This window comes from Mustela erminea, chromosome 19 (genome assembly GCF_009829155.1).
Source record: "Mustela erminea isolate mMusErm1 chromosome 19, mMusErm1.Pri, whole genome shotgun sequence".
Taxonomy (NCBI): domain Eukaryota; kingdom Metazoa; phylum Chordata; class Mammalia; order Carnivora; family Mustelidae; genus Mustela; species Mustela erminea.
Window position 1 is genome coordinate 8,380,977 of NC_045632.1, and position 18,658 is coordinate 8,399,634.

An 18,658-nucleotide genomic window follows, 5' to 3' on the forward strand; every position below is an offset into this window, starting at 1 on the left:
TAACAAATTGAAATGTATTCTGGAAAAGTTGAACTATGTTTTCTTTCCATTTTCTTACACAAATCATTTTTTTTCTAAAGATTTTATTCTTTATTTGAGAGAGAGAATGAACACAAGTTCAGGGGAGGGCCAGAGACAGAGAGACAAGCAGACTCCCCACTGAGCAGGGAGCCCCAGGCAGGGCTCTATCCCAGGACCCTGCATCAGGATTCAGTTTTTAGGCAGAAGCTTAACTGACTGAGCCCCCCAGTCTTTCCTACACAAGTCATGTCTTGATATGGATTCACACAGGCAAGATCTTAGATGCTGACTTCTCCGTTGAATTAACTCTGTGTATTCTTCCTCTAGTGGTGTTAGCAGCCTCTCAGGACCAGACACCCAATGTCAGTTGTGGTGTCACAGACCATGCATGGGCCTCTGTGCTCAGATGAATGATTATTCCTGTTTTCCCACAGCAGACATGCCTCCAGGAGCTGGGCAGTTGCCATAAGCTTTGTGTTGCAGACTGTCCCTGCAATCGTGGCAACTTGATAGATGTCGCTCTTTACTTCACTGGAGGTAGGATAAGTTCTATAGCTTTTATTGCCAAACAGGGAAACATTGGACATTGTCTGTAATGGAGTCTGACCCACACTGATAGCTTTTGGGTGAAAGATTTCTGCTATGATGTTGGATGCACACTTCTTTGTTAGGTTGACAGAGTGGCCAGGGATGTGTCCCTGGTGGCACAGTGTGCATCTTGGGGGTCTTCCAGACCCTCACAAATGGCCTATGGCTGATGGTTGGAAGCACCTTAAAGTCAAACCTTCCAGGTACATTGACTTTGTGATCTACACTGCATGTGACTGTATATCACTGCCAGGTGAGCAGCAAAAGATCATGAAGGAAAACATATTGGTTGCTGTTGTGGGTATGTGCCCCAAATCATACATTCATATATGTGCCTTCTACAGACTTGTAACTATTCCTTGAAGTCATGTGGTGATGTCGTGATCTGCACAAGCATTTCCTTGATTGATGTTTTAGTTGTACTTGTCAATCCACTCATGTTTGTGTATAAAAAGGCTTGCAAATATAGTGAACACATCTGGCTCTTGGGTAGAGGACAAATAAGTTCATTGTACAGGAAAACAGATGTCTCCTTCCATGGCCAAGGATCAGGCAGCTATGCTAGATATTCCTTAAAGACACTGGGGTGTCCTATGCTCAGAGTGTCCAACACAAACCCACTGCATGTGCAGCATCTCCCTTATCAGTGGGGGTGGGCAGTTGACAAGTGAAATTAGTGTGATGAAGAAGTTTATGGTGTTTGCTGTGTCATGAGCCATAAGACACTTGGACTTTCACCTGGGAACCTCCTGTCTTCTGCCAGTACTGGGAGATTGTTACAGAACAACAGATTAGAGCGTGGAATGTGTGTCATCTTGGAATTTTTATATTTCTTAGGATTCTCCATGAGCTTTATTCAAAATTAAATAGATATTCATAGGTCTGTTTCTTGTTTTTTTTTCTTTTAAATAATTTATTTATTTATTTGACAGACAGAGATCACAAGTAAGCAGAGAGGCAGGCAGAGAGAGAGGAGGAAGCAGGCTCCCTGCTGAGCAGAGAGCCTGATGCGGGGCTCGATCCTAGGACCCTGAGACCATGACCTGAGCTGAAGGCAGAGGCTTAACCCACTGAGCCACCCAGGCACCCTGTTTCTTGTTTGTTCATTTATGTTCTTGTTTTGATTGTACACATAAGTGAATATATATGGTATTTGTCTTTGTCTAAGTTACTTGACATCGCATAATACTTCATGGTTCAAACCACGTTGTCATAAATGACAAGACACAATGAAAGAAGCAGAAACAGACCCCTAAGTAAAATGAGTAGCCTAATTGTTACCAGTGTGGAATGGAGAAGGAAGATAGGCAACATGAGGAAATGGGAATGCGAAGTATAGTCTTGCGGTTATGGAATAATTAGTCATGGGGTGAAAAGAATACAAGGAACTTCTCAAATGGTATCTTGATAGCATTCTATGGTACAAGATGGTAGCTGCTTGTGGTGAGCACAGTAGAACCCACAGAGTTGTTGAATACCCATGTGGTACACCTGAATTAGTGGAACATTGTCCATTATACATTAATAGAAAAGAAATCAAGATGGATACTGAGTAGCATATACCTATGTAGATTAATCTAGTGTCCTAAGAAGTTGCAGGTAAAGAAAACTAACCCTGCTCTTCCAAAGAAGCTAATCCTAAGTATTCACAGTAGGATAAAGTCCTAGGAAAGCAAACTGATCTGTATCACAGTGGAGATAAAAGTTTCTTAATGTAGAGGGGAGGGGATAGGGAAAGTGAAAAGTCTGTCCAGCAGTGTGAAGAAGTGAACTAGAAGACCAAGAAGAGCCAGTGGTCTTCATAGACTGAGCAGCCCAGGGGGTACATGGAAGAACAGTCATTTCTGTGAGAGCTTCTTAACTCCATTTCCTTGAGTGTGATCTCTGTCATCTCTCAGCATTGAGGAGTGTGTGATAATGGCCACAGGTTTCAGAAAGTCTTTTCTGTGTAAGTGGATTCAGGGAAGACCAGAAAGTGCAACCAGGTTGTATAACTGTGCTCATTTTAGGCAAAGTCAGTTTTCAGAAGGAAGCCTAGGTTCAAAGAAGTGATCCTGTAGGCTGAAGCCATGGGTATTAAGAAAAAATGCCGGTGAAACCTGAAATTGATAAAGGCCATGGATGCAGTGGGATCTAAGCTACAAAATCCAGGGTTGCAGCCAGAAGCAGATTGCACCTGCTTTTCTCATGAAAGAGGGAGCTATTTCCATGAATACGGTGGCATGGTGAATTGAAGAAACAAAAATAAGAGGAGGTCCAGAGAAAATTTTAGAGGGGTAGAGTTGGCTTGAATGAAGAGGGAAGGGAAGGGAAGGTCTCCATGCTCACCTCTATGCTCTTCCCGCTTTTTAGGAACCTTTGAAACTCTTCATCGTGATTCAGTCCTGGAATTCTGTGGGAAGCATGCATTGTCAATGTAAGACATCAGTGGCACATTTGTGAAAAGTAGAAACTCAGACCTCACCCAAACATCCAAATCGGAATATGAATTTTAATAGGAACTTCAGTTCATTGTCATACACATGAACATTGGAGACATGCACATCTAGCTCAGCCAGACTCTTCCATTATTCTACTCCTGATGTCATGTCTATAGGACATTAGTTTGATATCTGTGCCTTGTTGTATGTCATAAATCAGGATATATGCTCTTCACTTCCCAGATTATTTTGGGTATGAGTTATCCCATGACATCCTTGTAAATTTAGGATGGATTTTGATCTTTGTGCACAAATGGCATTGGAGTTTTGGTAGAGATTGCATTTTGTGTAGATCGCTTCAAGATTTATTATGTTTCAATTATTCCAGTGAAAGAACATAGTTAGGTTTCCTACTTATTCATTCTTTGATTCCTGCACAGTATATTGCACTTTTCATTGTTTCTGGTTTGACCTCTACCATTATGTTAAATTGGAAGGATTTTGGTGGGGGAAGAGGTTTGCTGTAAATGTATGATGTTTCTGTTTTGGGAGTTGTTCTTTGTTGTGTAGAAACAAAACTAATTTTTATGTGTTGGTTTGTGTACCAGCTTTGTAAAATCCATATGAGTTTTAACAGGATTAAAACACTAAGGATTCCCAGGAGAAGCAATGGCAGTGGAGTAGGATGACCCTAGACTCGTGTGTCCTGTCATGAGCACCACTAGGCAACTGTCAGGTCATCCAAAATGTCCCAGACATTGGACTAAAGAGTGACAGGAGAAACTCCCCAAGTAAGAGGAGAGAAGAGGCCACATGGAAGATGGCAGATAGTGTGGAGACATGGTTTAGGGAGGAGAGGAGTATAGCCCCACTTAATGAAGACTCTGGCTGTCTGCCTTGCTTGCACCAGGCCCCACCCCCTGTGATCTGAGGGGACTTCCTTTCTCAGTGAGGCTTGTCTCAGGCTCAGCAAGGTAAGCCCCTGCCCACATCATGTCTCCTGAGCAGAGATTTCTGCAGGGCCTCAGCTCTGATGGAGATGACATCCAGTCTCCTTTCTGGAGCAGACCAGAGCTCACTTAGTTCAAACTGGCCACATTCAGGTCAGGGACCAAGCACTGCCCATAGAAGGCAACGAGAGCCCCTGTAGATTCTTGGCCTGAAAGAAACAGCAGGACCCTTCACTGGCTTCTCCAGTGTAGAGAAAGGATGGTACAGACTTTGACAGAATGCCAAGATGAAAGAATTTATCTGCAACATAACAAACAGATAAGGCCAAGGCCAGAGATAAAAGGGAAACAGAGAGTAGTAACATGCTTGCTGGCTCTGCCCTCAGTGTGATGCCTGCTTGTGATTCCCTCTCTGCCTCTATAGCTCCCTCCTGTATTCTTTTTTTTTTTTTTTTTTTTTTTTTAAAGCCGTGGGCTCCCTTAGCAACCCACATTAACTTTTTTTTTTTTTTTTAATATTTTATTTATTTATTTGACAGAGAGAGATCACAGTAGGAGAGAGAAAGGGAAGAGATCACAGAGAGAGAGGAAGGGAAGCAGGCCCCCTGCTGAGCAGAGAGCCCGATGTGGGACTTGATCCCAGGACCCTGAGATCATGACCCGAGCCGAAGGCAGCAGCTTAACCCACTGAGCCACCCAGGCGCCCCCCTCCTGTATTCTTGTAATTCCATTCTCTCTCTCTCTCTCTCTCAAAATTTTTAAAAATAAAACATAGGTGAACAATTGAATAAGCAAGATTAGAAGCAGGTTTGATGTAAAGAGGAGACTGGAAGAAGCAGAAAAATGACTTTGTCATATAGAAGGCAAAATAAAGGAAAATACTGAATCTGAACAAAGGGATGGGGAAGACTCATGCAACACGGGATTTATTTAGGGAACTCATTGCTTTCATCAATGTAAGAGTCCCAGGTCTTGGGCTTTTCTGTGCTGGGAGAGTATTGATTCCAAATTCAACTTTCCGGATTCTTACTGCTTTAAGGAGATTTCCAATTTCTTTGGTTCAAGGTTAGTACGTCAGTCTTAATAACTTGTCTATTTTTAGGAATTCTCTCATTTTTTCCCCTAAAATTACCCTATTTGTGCTAAGTAATGCTTTACAAAGATAAAGCACTGCCAGTTTTATTGATTTTGTTCATTGAAATGGGTATTACTTTCAGTGTTGAGTTAGTGTTAATCTGCTATTTTATTTCTTTCAGATTTTTCTTTATTTCTTCCTCTGCTCTACTAAGTTTCATCAAAATTTCTTCCTTTATTAGTTCCTGTGGTGGAAATTAACTTGTTTATTCCAATATTTTTTCTTAACTCTGTATTGTATAACATGAAGGAATTGGGAAATAGAAAATCTAGTAGGGAAAAACTGGCAGAAATAAACAATAAACAGTTACCAAAAACAGTAAAAAATTTAAAACAATGATTTTTAGGGATTTCTGTAATCATGTCATAGTGGGATTAGAGATAGTTTTAACTTTTTCAATTTAGATTCCTCTACTCTATTTTTGGTTGCATAATTGTTCTGACTAGAGTATCCTGGACTATACTCAAAGGCAGTGGTGGGGTCACTTCATTACCAGCTGATCATGGAGGAGAAGCTAAGAGACTGTCCCTACTGAATATGTTTCAGCTTTTCACACATCTATGGCATTCATTACATTGAGGGGTTTCCTTCTCTCTCTACGTTGAGTGCTTTTAGCATGACATGTTGTCCTGTGTGCCCATATTTGAATTCTGTCTCCCTTAGTATGACCATATCATTTTTGATCTTCATTCTGTTAATGTGGAGACTTGAATTTATATTTTTTCTATATGTTGGAGCACCCTTCATTCTAGGACCATTTTGCACTTGATCATCTTGTAAAAAGGGAAAATGTGCTGTTGATTCAGATGGCTATTTATTGTGGGCTTTGAGTGAATATTCCTCACAGGCTGTAGTTTGTAAACTTTGTTTTTAGTAGTGTCTTCGTCTGGCTTGGATGAGCTGGTAATGCTGGTGCCACAGACAGAGTGTTCTGCTAGTTTCTGTGATCTTCACACCGTGGAAATCTTTGAGGAGACTTGAGGTATAGTTCCTTCAGTGTCAGTTTGAATATCCAGTGAACTCATCGGGACACAATTTTTGTTTGTTGGAGTTTTTTCTTTTATTCGTCTTTCATTCTGGTTCATGGATGTAGATCAGTTGAGATTTATTCTGCTTTTCTGAATGATGGAGTCTCAATTGGTTAGACCTTTTTTGAAATTTGTACTTGTCTTTTACTATTAGTTTGTGGAAACTGATTATCCATTGTTCCTCTATAATTACTTTTATTCCTAGGGTCAGTTATACTGTGTCTGTTTTCAGTTCTTTACCTTTCATTTTAGTAGGTCTTTCTCTACAATTCTTAATTTAGTTCATGGGTTGTCAATGTTGTTGATATTTTCTGCCATAAACAACTCTTCCTGTGCTTGATATGTTCCTATTTTTACTGTACTCTATTTGGTTCTGTTCAGTTTTCTGTTTCAATATCGATCATTCCACTAATTTTGAGCACATGTGACCCTTTTTCTGATTGATAGAGATACAGGAAAGTGATTTGGGCTACACCCTGACCATAAGGCAGAATTATCTATTAGACTCCATGCTCAGTACATTATTTGCCATGTTGTATGTCCATGGAGAAATGAAGTCCTGATGACTCTTTCTCAGCCATTGTTCTGATACTGTCTGATTGCCTCAATGCTTCTACATTAGAAGTCTTCAGTATATTCTTCTGAATGTAGTAAGTGCAATGGTTTTACTTTTTTTTTTTGGTATCTTTCAGCTCTATGGTCACATGACACTCAGAGTTTCCTGCTACAGTGGAGCATAGAAAGTTCTTTCCAGAACGGATCAATGCACAGATAGAAACATAGTGCTGTTGAGATTTTACACTTATGCAGAGACTGGGACAATGATGGGGACAGTGAAGAGCATCAGTGAAATCCTGGACGATGCAACCAAACCAAGGCAGTTTCCCTTAATGAGAATCTCACTGCCCCATATGGTGAAGGATATAAACCGCTGCAGAAAACCTCTTTTTTTAAGTCAACTGTTTCTGCAGAGCAGTGTGCTTCTGTCAGCACAAGCTCCAATCAGATATTCAGTTATAGCGATTTGTGGACAGACCATTTGGAAAATCTAAAAAGTAACCTAGTTCATGCTGAAAATAATGATTTGAGCCATTTGGAAGATAGGATTGGCCTGTCCTTTCAGTCAACTATTTCTGATCATCAGAGATGTACAAATGAAGAACAAAGTGCTCAGTGGGATCCATTCGAGAGGGGCTTCACAGAGGAGTCAACCCTCCAGAATGACCAGAGGGTTTCCACTGGAGTCAGAATTGCTGAGTACACTGAATATCAGATAACATTGAACCAGGGCTCCAGTGTTCACCAATATGTCAGGGCTAGGTTTGCAGAGAACCATTATGAATGTGATAAATGTGGGGAAGGCTTTCATCCAAGCTCTAACCTCAGTATACATAATGGTCACCGTTTGGGACACAGTCCTCATAAATATAATGAATATGGGAAGGCTCATAACCCATCCTCCAGTGTTAATGATCATCAGAGAATTTGTGAGGGAAAAAGCCCATTCACATCTAATAAACCAGGGATCATGTTTAGTCAGTCATCAAGCCTAAACATCAATGAGATAATCCCTTGGGAAAAGGAAACTTACATTTTTAAGGAATGTGGTAAATTCTTTGAATGCCACTCAACACTATCTCAACATCCGTGATGCATACTGGAGAAAAATACACAAATGTGAAGAAGGTGGTCCAACCTTTAAGGACTGTTCATCAATAAATGGACATTCGCAGATCTATTCTGGAGAGAAACCCTGCAAATATCAAGAATGTGGCAAGGCGTTTAACAATCACTCAAGTCTTAATAGACATCACCAAATTCATATTGCAGGGGAAAACTACAAGTGTAATGAATGTGCCAAAGCCTTTAAATCCTGCTCAAAACTTACTCAACATCACAGAATTCATAGTGGAGAGAAACCTTACCAGTGTCAAGAATGTGGCAAGACCTTTAGCAAGAATTCACACCTTACTTTACATCTCACAATTCATACTAGAGAAAGACCTTACCAATGTGAAGAATGTGGCATGTCTTTCACGCAGAGGTCAAATCTTACTAAGCATCACAGAGTTCATACTGGAGAGAAACCTTATGAATGTCAAGAATGTGGCAAGGCCTTTAACCACAGCTCAACCCTTACTAAGCATCACAGAACTCATACTGGAGAGAAACCTTACCAATGTCAAGAATGTGGCAAGGCATAATGGAAGCTCAAACCTTATTCAACATCACAGAATTCATTCTGGGAACAAACCTTACCAATGTCCAGAATGTGGCACTACCTTTAAACACAGCTTAAGCCTTACTCAACATCACAGAATTCATACTGGAGGAAAACATTACCAGTGTTGAGAATGTGGCAGGGCCTTTATCTTCCATTTACAACTTATTCAACATCACAGAATTCATACTGGAGAGAAACCTTGCCAATGTCAGGAATGGGGCAAGGCCTTTAACCAAAGGTCATACCTTACTGAACATCACAGAATTCATACTGGAGAGAGACGTTTCCAATGTCAACAACATGGCATGGCTTTTAACAAACACCCACACCTCACTCGACATCAGAGAATTCATACTAGGGAGAAACCCTATAAATAATCAGGATTGTGGCAAGGCCTTTAACTGGAGCTCAAGGCTTACTCAACATCACAGAATTCATACTGGAGAGAAACCAATGTCAAGAACGTGGCAAGGCCTTTAGCCAGCGCTCAATCTTTACTTGCCATCACAGAACTCATACTGGAGAGAAACCTTATCAATGTCAAGAATGTGGCAAGGCCTTTTGCCATAACTCAAGGCTTACACATCACAGAATTCATACTGGAATGAAACCTTTCCAATGTCACTAATGTGGCAAGAGCTTTAACCAGAGCTCAACTCTTTCTGAACATCACAGAATTCATACTGCAGAGAAACCTTACCAATGTCAAGAATATGGCAAGGCCTTTAACCACAGTTCAAACCTTACTACCCATCACAGAGTTTGTACTGGAGAGAAACGTTACCAGTGTCAGCTGATGAATAATGTGGCAAAGCCTTTAGCAGGAACCCTTACTGGATGTCACAGAATTCATACCCTAGAGAAACCTAATCCGACTTACAGAGAAATAAATGTTAGAAAATGCCTAAGGACTGGTCCCTCCTCACTCCATATGAGAGATTTTATATAGGAGAGTAAGTGTACAAATACTAAGAATGTGTCTGACCTCTCACTGCAACTCCCAAGTTACTTAACCTCGCAGTTATCATCTAGGAGTAAAAGTATGAAATGTAAATGGCCAGGCCTTTAACTTGAGTTTTATCTTTACTCAGTGTCTCAAAATGCATACTACATTCAAACCCTTGGGACATACTGAATGTGGAAAGACCTTCATTTTGGTTTACTTTGGAGCAAACACCAGGGAGTGCATTAGTCAAGTAAATTGAAAGATAGCAATGCTTTAAAACTAATTGAACATCAGATGCCAATAAATGTTACAGAAATCAAGCCAATGAAAATTACTCAGAAATTACTCTGTAGGAAAATCGTGATTATAAGGAAAAATCAAAGTTATACACTTAGAGAATATATGTGGCATTTTGTTTCAACAGATTTAGAGGATGGGCTTTAACATATGGATAAAGGGTTTCCATATTTTTCTTATATTTTTTACATTGACCCTATCTGAGATTTGTGACTAACAATTTTAACGTGTTTTCCTCCAAAATCACTCCCCAAAATTCCTCTGTTCCTCGTGGGTATGTAAGACCATGTGGTTGATTGCTGCTACATCAAAGATATTAGATGTCCCACTCCATTAAGTGGGACTCATGCATACCTAAATTTCCATGATAGAGGACCATATGATATACAACGTAGGAAGTATATCTCAGTGGAGATGGTGCTTATGGTTATAACACTGATATAAGTTTCCATGGGATAGGTGTTTGGAGCACACACTTCTGGACGTATTGAAACTAAAGAACTTCCTCAATATTAGAAATAGGAGGTTTTCCTAATTGTTCTTTAGGAAAAAGAGATAGTTGTGCAGTAAACTATGAATGTATCTTCCTAAGTGCAATTGTTAGAGAGTATGACTTGATGTGGTTAAATGAGGAAATCCTGACAGATGACTGCAGGAGGGTAGCTAACTCTTCCCTACAATGCCATACCATTGAACACACACATTTCTGAGGAAAGTACCACAGTCCGGAAATTTTTGGAAATTTTGGGAAATAGGTACTCCCACATCCTTCTGACAACACCCGAATGCTTTTGCACATGTGTGTTCTGTATTTCAAACGGTGACAATAGAGTGGATTTGAAATGCATAACTTAGTGTATGTGTGAACTTAATATATTTTCATTAATAAAACCTAGTGTGTTTTTCTTTTTAAGATTTTGTTTATTCTTCTCCTACCCACCAACAAACTGAGGGTTGCTGGGGGGAGGGGGTTTGGGAGAAGAGGGTGGGATTATGGACATTGGGGAGGGTATGTGCTTTGGTGAGTGCTGTGAAGTGTGTAAACCTGGTGATTCACAGACCTGTACTCCTGGGGATAAAAATATATGTTTATAAAAAATAAAAAATTAATTAAAAAAAAAGATTTTGTTTATTTATTTGATGGAGATCAAAAGTAAACAGAGAGGCAGGCAGAGAGAGAGGGGGAAGCAGGCTCTCTGCTGAGGAGGAAGCCCGATGTAGGGCTCTATCCCAGGACCCTGAAATCAGAACCCAAGCTGAAGGCAGAGGCTTTAACCCACTGAGCCACCCAGGCACCCCAAACCTAGTATGTTTTAACATATGGATATGGGTGTGTCATGAATGATGTGTTATTCTACATCTAGTGTTCATCTATCCTATTGAAGATTGTAGGTAGCTGATCAAATCAACCACCTGTTTGGTCCTGGAGTAAAACAATAAACCTAGTAATCCATTTTCCCAGTAGTCTGAACGTTTAAGGGATACGTGATTATTTTTCCCCTAGTCTTCTCTCAGTGAATATGATGATATTACAGTGAGTGTCTTACCGAGGTATGTAACATAGAGATATTGTTGGTGTTGTAGCTTACGTACTCCATGATGCTGCTACTTGACATCAATTTTGTGTAGCTAGTAGTTTAGTCGGGGCTTTGCCCTGACAGGAGCCCTTCTCACTAGTGCATTTCTCAGTCAGCATGTTGCAGGGTCTCAAGTTAGTAGGAATGTCTGATACTGTCCTCATGAGCCACCATCTGTCCTTTCTTCCAGTGCTTTCCCTTCCCTGTCCCTTAGAGAAAACACCCCCTACCGTAGGCCTCCCCTAAATCTGTTTTAGTCAGAATGGCATATTCTGGACTTAGACGTGGGACTCTCTAGCACTGGACCATGGCCCCAAATGAAAGTATGTGCCTCCCATCCTACACTTAGTGCTGTTTTGATGTATCTTTGAGGTACACATGCACATATGACCATGCTATGTGTGTCATAGATACTCTATAAGAAAGAAAAATCTAGGGGTGCCAGGGTGGCTCAGTGGGTTAAAGCCTCTGCCTTCAGCTCAGGTCATGATCCCAGGGTCGTGGGATCAAGCCCCACATTGGGCTCTTTGCTCAGTGGGGAGCCTGCTTCCTCCTCTCTCTCTGACTGCCTCTCTGCCTACTTGTGATCTGTCTGTCAAATAAATAAATAAATAAATAAAAATAAAAAAAAAGAAAAGAAAAGAAAGAGAAATGTATCCTAATAGGAGTGATGTTGTAGCCCAGGCAAGAGACAGAAAATATTTAAGATGAAAAATTAGCATGTACAGAAGGAGAACTGTCCCGAGTTGCCCAAGTGACTCCCTAGATGTAGAAACATAACTTCTGTTTGTTTTATGACCTAGTTATCTCCAGATATCCAGTTATATTCGCCTTCATTTTTCTTTCCAGCTATGTAGGCATCACAACCATTCTTTTTTGCCTGTGCTACAGAGACAGCATCCTCAGAAAATGCTTAATTGAATTTAGACAGATGGAAAGCCAATTGGTATTAAGACATTTAGCACAATGATGTGGGATGTGAATCTAAGTAAAATGAGGAGGGCACCATCCCTAGAGAGAAAGACAAGACCTATTAATGGGAAATATGAGGAAACTTTTTCCTCTGTGGGGAGGGACCCAGAGGTGGCTCCCTTTAGTCACTGCAAAGGCACAAGGAGATCTTGCTGGTGTCATCTGATGAATACATGTAATAGGGGAAACAAAATGGCAAATGTGGGTTTCTCAGGAATGGAAAGGTCCTGCTTTATCCTAATGATTTGATAGACCTCCTGTGTAACGCTGTTGGATGTCAGTGATGATTGTACTTCCCTGCCTAGATCTGTGACAAGGGATGGAGGAAGGTGTTTGATGATGCAGTCATGTGGGCAGCGTTAAGATGTCATGTGGTAGAATAGATGTTTGAGATGAAAAAGCCTTCTGGACAGTGGAATAGGTCGGATCAGCTGGGCATGTGGTGTGGTTGCTCCCTTGTTTCCCAGGTAGATAACCCTAGTCAAGGTCAGATCCAGTGTGGTTGGGTGATCCTTCAGAGAAGCTGCTTCAGTGCTGTACAGGACCTTCCTTTCTTTCTTCAGCACCATCATGACTGTAGTTCCAGGGGTGCCTGGGTGACACAGTTATTAAGTGTCCACCTTAGGCTAAAGTCATGAACCCTGCATTGGGCTCCCTGCTCAGTGGTGAGTTGATTTCTCTCTCTTCTCTTCCCATCACCACCCACCACAACAAATGTCTCTCTCATTCTCTCAAATAAAAGATATTTTTTTAAAGATTTTATTTATTTGACAGAGAGAGATCACTAGCAGGCACAGTGAGTAGGGGAAGCAGGGTAGCTGCTGAACAGAGTCGAACATGGGGCCCAATCCCAGGACCCTGAGACCATTTCGAGTCATTCTTTTGCCACCAAACTGCAACAGAATATGTATAGCATGAGCTTATTTGACCTTCAGCAAAACCCAATAGGATAAAAGTTTCACATTTAATGCCAATAACCTTAAAGACATGTCTACCTTAATTAAACCAACAAAGTACCTCCCCATTGCCGATTTTTACCTGAAACACTGGTGGGAAATCTGAACCAGGCAGTGCCAAGTCCACGGGGTGGTCTTTGCTCCTCACAAGGAGGAGGAGGAGAAGGAGCCAGTGGTGCTGGAGGCAGGGAGGCCAGTAGAGGAGCCAGAAATGCAGGCCCCACCCAAGGTGGTTCAGAAATGGGAAGAGGAGGAGGGGAAGTGCTCCCAGAAAGCAGAAAGAGGGTTTCCAGTTCTCAAAATCATCCACTTGGCCAGAGGATCAAGCGCCGTGCATTTTCCACCAACAAGGGGAATTAGGCAGTCCATGACAGGCCAGAGATGACAGGGAATTTCCCCAAACGAAAGGGTGTTTCAGCAGCTGTTTGGGAATGCCATTAAGATGTCCCATCCTGGGACGCCTGGGTGGCTCAGTTGGTTGGACGACTACCTTCAGCTCAGGTCATGATCCTGGAGTCCCGGGATCGAGTCCCGCATCGGGCTCCCAGCTCCATGGGGAGTCTGCTTCTCTCTCTGACCTTCTCCTCATTCATGCTCTCTCTCACTGTCTCTCTCTCTCAAGTAAATAAATAAAATCTTTAAAAATAAAATAAAATAAAATGCCACTCTTCTAAAAAAAAAAAAAAAAAAAGATGTCCCATCCTGAGGGAAACCAACCACAGCTGGCTCCAGTCAGAGCCATTAAAATGGGCAATGAGTGAGGGAGAAGCCCCCACATCTATTAGGAGAAGGAACAGTGAGAGAGAGAGAGTCAGAGCCCCCTTTGTCCATGATGGCCCCTTTCCTCCCATACCCTGGGTTTATTTGGGGGCGGCCTACTTAGATAATTAACATCCAGTAGGTCAGGGGGGAGTTTACTGTTCTGCTTATGACCAAACATGTTATGCAAGAGGCCTTTAGGTTCATGCCCTGATTTAGAGCCCTGAAAGCCTGGGATGGGCCAGGGTACTTATGTCTATTTTCCGAGTTTCCTGCAAAGAGATCTAACTGATAGATCCTACTAAGTCCATGCAGTACCTTTCTTAAACTTTGCAACCCACATGGTTTCTAGTGGTTTAAAAGTATCCCTTGGGAGAGTCTTTAGGAACTAACACCATGCGCCTAGAAAAGTAGAGGAGGCCCCTTAACAAGATCCCCTGACTCCCAGATGGTGTCCCACGCAGGATGTGTCAGAGTGTCCATGTGTCAAAAGCAATACATGGTGTCCCTCAAACAAAAATCGCAATTGATTACCATTCTGCCTTACCACAGAGGCATTCCAGCCATAAAAGTCTAGGTAGGAAGGATACAGGTGTCACTGCCCTACGCCATCATATCCTAGCCTACAGAAGTGTGCCTGGTGAGTGGACACCAGCTGAATGGATGGAAATACCATGCCTTGCTGCTCATGCCCCGAAGTCTGCATTATTGGCCTGTGATTTTTAATCCATGGAAAACACTAGAAAATTTTTACAATGGGAAATTACCCAATTATGTAATTTAAAAAGTTAGGAGAGGACATAAACAGAAAGCAGTAAAGACAGAAATTCACCATGATCTAAAAGACATTCAAACACACGTAGTCTTTACAGTCAACTTTCCTAGAAAATGGTCACCAGTTAGGCTTTCATTCAATCGGGGACTGGTTCTCATGGAGTTCTGGAATGTAGGTGGGAATTGGTGGGGTGAGGTCCAGAGCCCATGGACAAGAATTCTTGAAAGGTTTTTGGTGAAAAATGATGGTCTTATTAAACCCCAGGGGCAAGACCCAAAGGCAAAAGAAGCCCATGCACTTGGAGTTGAGATAAGGGAAAGGGAGGTAGGTTTTTAAAAGAACTTTCATATTCTAAAGAGGACCCACAAAATACTCTGGGCTCTGCCATTGTCAAGTTAAGGTTTTCTTTCCATCTACTAAAGCATTAACATTAAGAGAGTTGGGAGTTTCCCTCTGAAAGTTATGGATAAGAATGCTTTTTCTTGTAAATCGCTAAGATATTTGTAATCTGAAGGAAACTCAGTGGTCTTGTGGACTGTCACCTGTGTTAAATTAGCTATTTGTTTTTCCTTCCCTTAGCCTTAGGGCAGTCAGGAGTGCCTGAGGAATATCACTATCCCACCTGGGAGTGGGGGTTAGAGGGGTTATAGGAGGATCAGCATATGCTTTGCTCCCAGTTGCCTTCTTCTCATCAACAGAAGGGAATAATTTCCTACTCACCATAGAAGAAAATAATTTCCATTTGCAGCCACGGAATAAACCTATAGGACATTTCTTTAACTTATAGAGAAGTCGAGCATTGAACCCTCTGGCCCACTGAGTAGACTAAAATTTTCAGCGTGCACCTTTATCCTGTGTGAGTGATGAACTAGACTCTTCTTTGTAAACCTATAGATGATGCATTGTTTCCTACAAAGACTAATTACCAAGCCTTATTGCAGAACCTCCCCCAAGCCACCCACACACAGCCTCCAGGCACATCCATAATGTCAGTAGAAGACACCAGTGAGTCTGCAGCCTATCCAGAAGTGTTACAGACCGCCCTGCTCCCCTCCTACTTATTCACTGCACTCAACTTCCCTTTAAAATCTGCAGGCCTGTAGGAGTCCTTGGAATTGCTCTTTGGACATGTGTCTTATTCCAACTGACTGGCCTCCTGAATGGAGCTAATATTCCTTTTTTTCTTTTTTCTTTTATTTATTTATTTGAGAGAGAGAGAGGGAACACAAGCAGGGGGAGTGGGAGAGGGAGAAGCAGGCTTCCTGCCTAGCAGGGAGCCCAATGTGGGGCTCATCCCCAGGACCCTGGGATTATGACCTGAGCCAAAGCAGACACACAGTGACTGGGCCACCCAGGCACCCCTAATGTTCCTTTTCAATCAAAACTCATGCTTTGGGGAACATGGGTGGCTCAGTGGGTTAAGCCGCTGCCTTCTGCTCAGGTCATGATCTTAGGGTCCGGAATGGAGCCCCGCATTGGGATCTCTGCTCAGCAGGGAGTCTATTTCCCCCTCTCTCTCTCTGCCTGCCTCTCTGCCTACTTGTGATATCTGTCAAATAAATAAATGAAATCTTAAAAAAATAAAAAACACAACACTTAACTCATGCCTTCTGCGCTAGCTTTTCGAAGGAATAGCAAATGGCTTTTTTTAAATAAAGATATAATTTATTTGTCAGAGAGAATAAGCACAGGCAGAGGCAGGGGGAAAAGCAGGCTTCCTGCTGAGCAAGGAGCCCGATGTGGGACTTGTTAGACTGGCAGAAAGAAAGGGGTACTTAAGATGGCGAAAGTCCCCACTACAAAACCTGAGCTCAGACAGGAGAACAAGGACCCAAGCAGGAATCTGAAAACCCTCCAATGGACCCGGGCTCCCAAGGACCAATGGGACCCTGACAAGCAGGAATCTGAGACTCTCCCGCCCCGGGCTCCAGTGGACCAATGGGATCCCGACGAGCAGGCGAGATATCCAAATAAGGGAAACCTATCAAAAGACCCCTGAGCTCCCCTTGAGACCCCTTAAAATCCCCCTCCTCCCTGCCTTGGGCGCGACTTCCGCCACTCTGCTTTCCAGAGTCGGGGAACCTCGCCCGAGGGTACCCACCTCCTCCCGGCGCAACTTTCCTGGCTCCCCTTCTTCTGAGCCCTGAAACTTCACCGGAGAGTATTTTTAATAAATCTTGCCTAGCACCCACTTTGCCTGGTGTTGTGTTTATCTCGCCGGAGAAACTTTACAGGACTCGATCCCAGGATGCGGGGATCATGACTTGAGCAGAAGGCAGCCGCTTAACCAACTGAGCCACCCAGGCGTCCCTGGCTTTTTTTTTTTTTTTAACAAAATTGTGGGATACTTCACAATGGTAAGAAAGAATTCTTGCCATGTTTTATGGTGCAACTTAGTAAGTTTATTGAAGAAACACATGGATAGGACTCACGCTGAGAATGAGCTACACTTTCATTTTTATGTATTTATTCATTTTTTAAAGATTTATTTATTTATTTGACAGACAGAGATCACAAGTAGGCAGAGAGACAGGCAGAGAGAGAGGAAAGGAAGCAAGCTCCCCACTGAGTAGACAGCTCGATGGGAGGCTCGATCCCAGGACCCTGGGTTCATGACTTGAGCAGAAGGCAGAGGCTTTAACCCACTGAGCCACCCAGGTGCCCCTCATTTTTATTTATTTTGAAGATTTTATTTATTTGAGAGAAAGTGGGCAGAGGGAAGGTGGGTGTGGGGAAGGGGTTAAGGAGTGCACCTGTCCTGATGAGCTCTGGATTATGTATGGAATTGTGGAATGACTATATACTACACAAGAAACTAAGAAAACATTCCCGCAGTACAATAGCAGCTATGCAATTCCATACAAAACCTGGTGCTCATCACAGTTTTACTCCTTAATGTCTGTACATAATTTAATGCATCTGCTTACCCACCCGGACTCTGGCTTCCATCAGCTTGCTCTCTACAAGGGTCTGTTTCTTTTATTGCCTCTCCTTTTCTTTTTTTCTTTCTCACTGAACACTTTTTTGTTGGTTGAAATCTACCTATGAGTGATATCATACAGCATTTGTCTTTCTCTGACTTATTTCACATAGCAATATACTCTCTAGTTCCATTCAAGTTGTTGCAAGTGGCAAGATTTCATTCATTTCCATGCTAATATACCACTGTACATACATACCAAATGTTATGTATTCATTCAGTAGTCAATGACCAATTGGGTTGGACTGTTTGAAGCAGAAATGCTCATTGTGTCTCACCGCTCAACTGCTTCTCTAGCAAATCAGCACCATGGACAGAACCTGAGCCCATACTCCTCATGGTACTGACTAGGGAGGAAGGCCCCACACAGCAGTGCAGTGCAGCTGCTTCCCTGAAAGGTCACTAATGTACAATGGATCAAATCTTGACTGGGGTTTTATCGCTGAGAGAGTAGTGCTTGGGTTCAACCACAGGACGTGCCTTGCTGATCCTGCCTATCCCACTGTCCAGAAGGAAACCCCACCTCCAATAGCTACTCTACCATCTGACAATGTAAAGCTATGCCCAATTGACTGCACCATCCAATATGCCTCCCTTTCCATTCATTGCCACTGAGGCAGGCCTGGGTGATCACAGTCATCATTGTCATCTAAGGTCATCTGGTCCTCAGTTACACACAGGAATGTAATAAAATCATGAGAATGAAGGAGGACTTCCCTACTCAGAAACCCACATATTTGGCAATTCTTTTTTCTATAACATGTACTCATCAGATGAGAAAAGCAACAGCTGCTTGTGCCTCTGCAGTGACTAAAGGGAGCTGATTCCAGTTCCCTCCTCACATGGGAAGGATTTCTTGATGTTTAATAGGTCTTACCTCTCTCTCTCACCAAATTTTACTTAGATTCACATCCCACCTCCTAGGGCTAAATATCTGAATTAATAACCAGTGGCCGTCCATCTCTCTAATCTCAATTAACTCTTTGGAGCACACTCTCACCACAACTCAAAAAAAAAAAAAAAAATGGCT

The 18,658-nt window shown here is 42.2% G+C and overlaps 2 protein-coding genes and 1 pseudogene across 2 annotated transcripts in view; 2 read left to right on the top strand and 1 right to left on the bottom strand.

Annotated features, from left to right (window-relative positions):
- Positions 1-18,658, bottom strand: part of LOC116579132 (zinc finger protein 11-like) — a 1,039,038-nt gene that overhangs the window by 139,701 nt on the left and 880,679 nt on the right.
- The window catches only part of LOC116579165 (putative protein ZNF720), a 794,777-nt gene that overhangs the window by 58,256 nt on the left and 717,863 nt on the right, over positions 1-18,658 (top strand). The window lies entirely within an intron of this gene.
- LOC116579988 lies at positions 772-9,240 on the top strand (annotated as a pseudogene).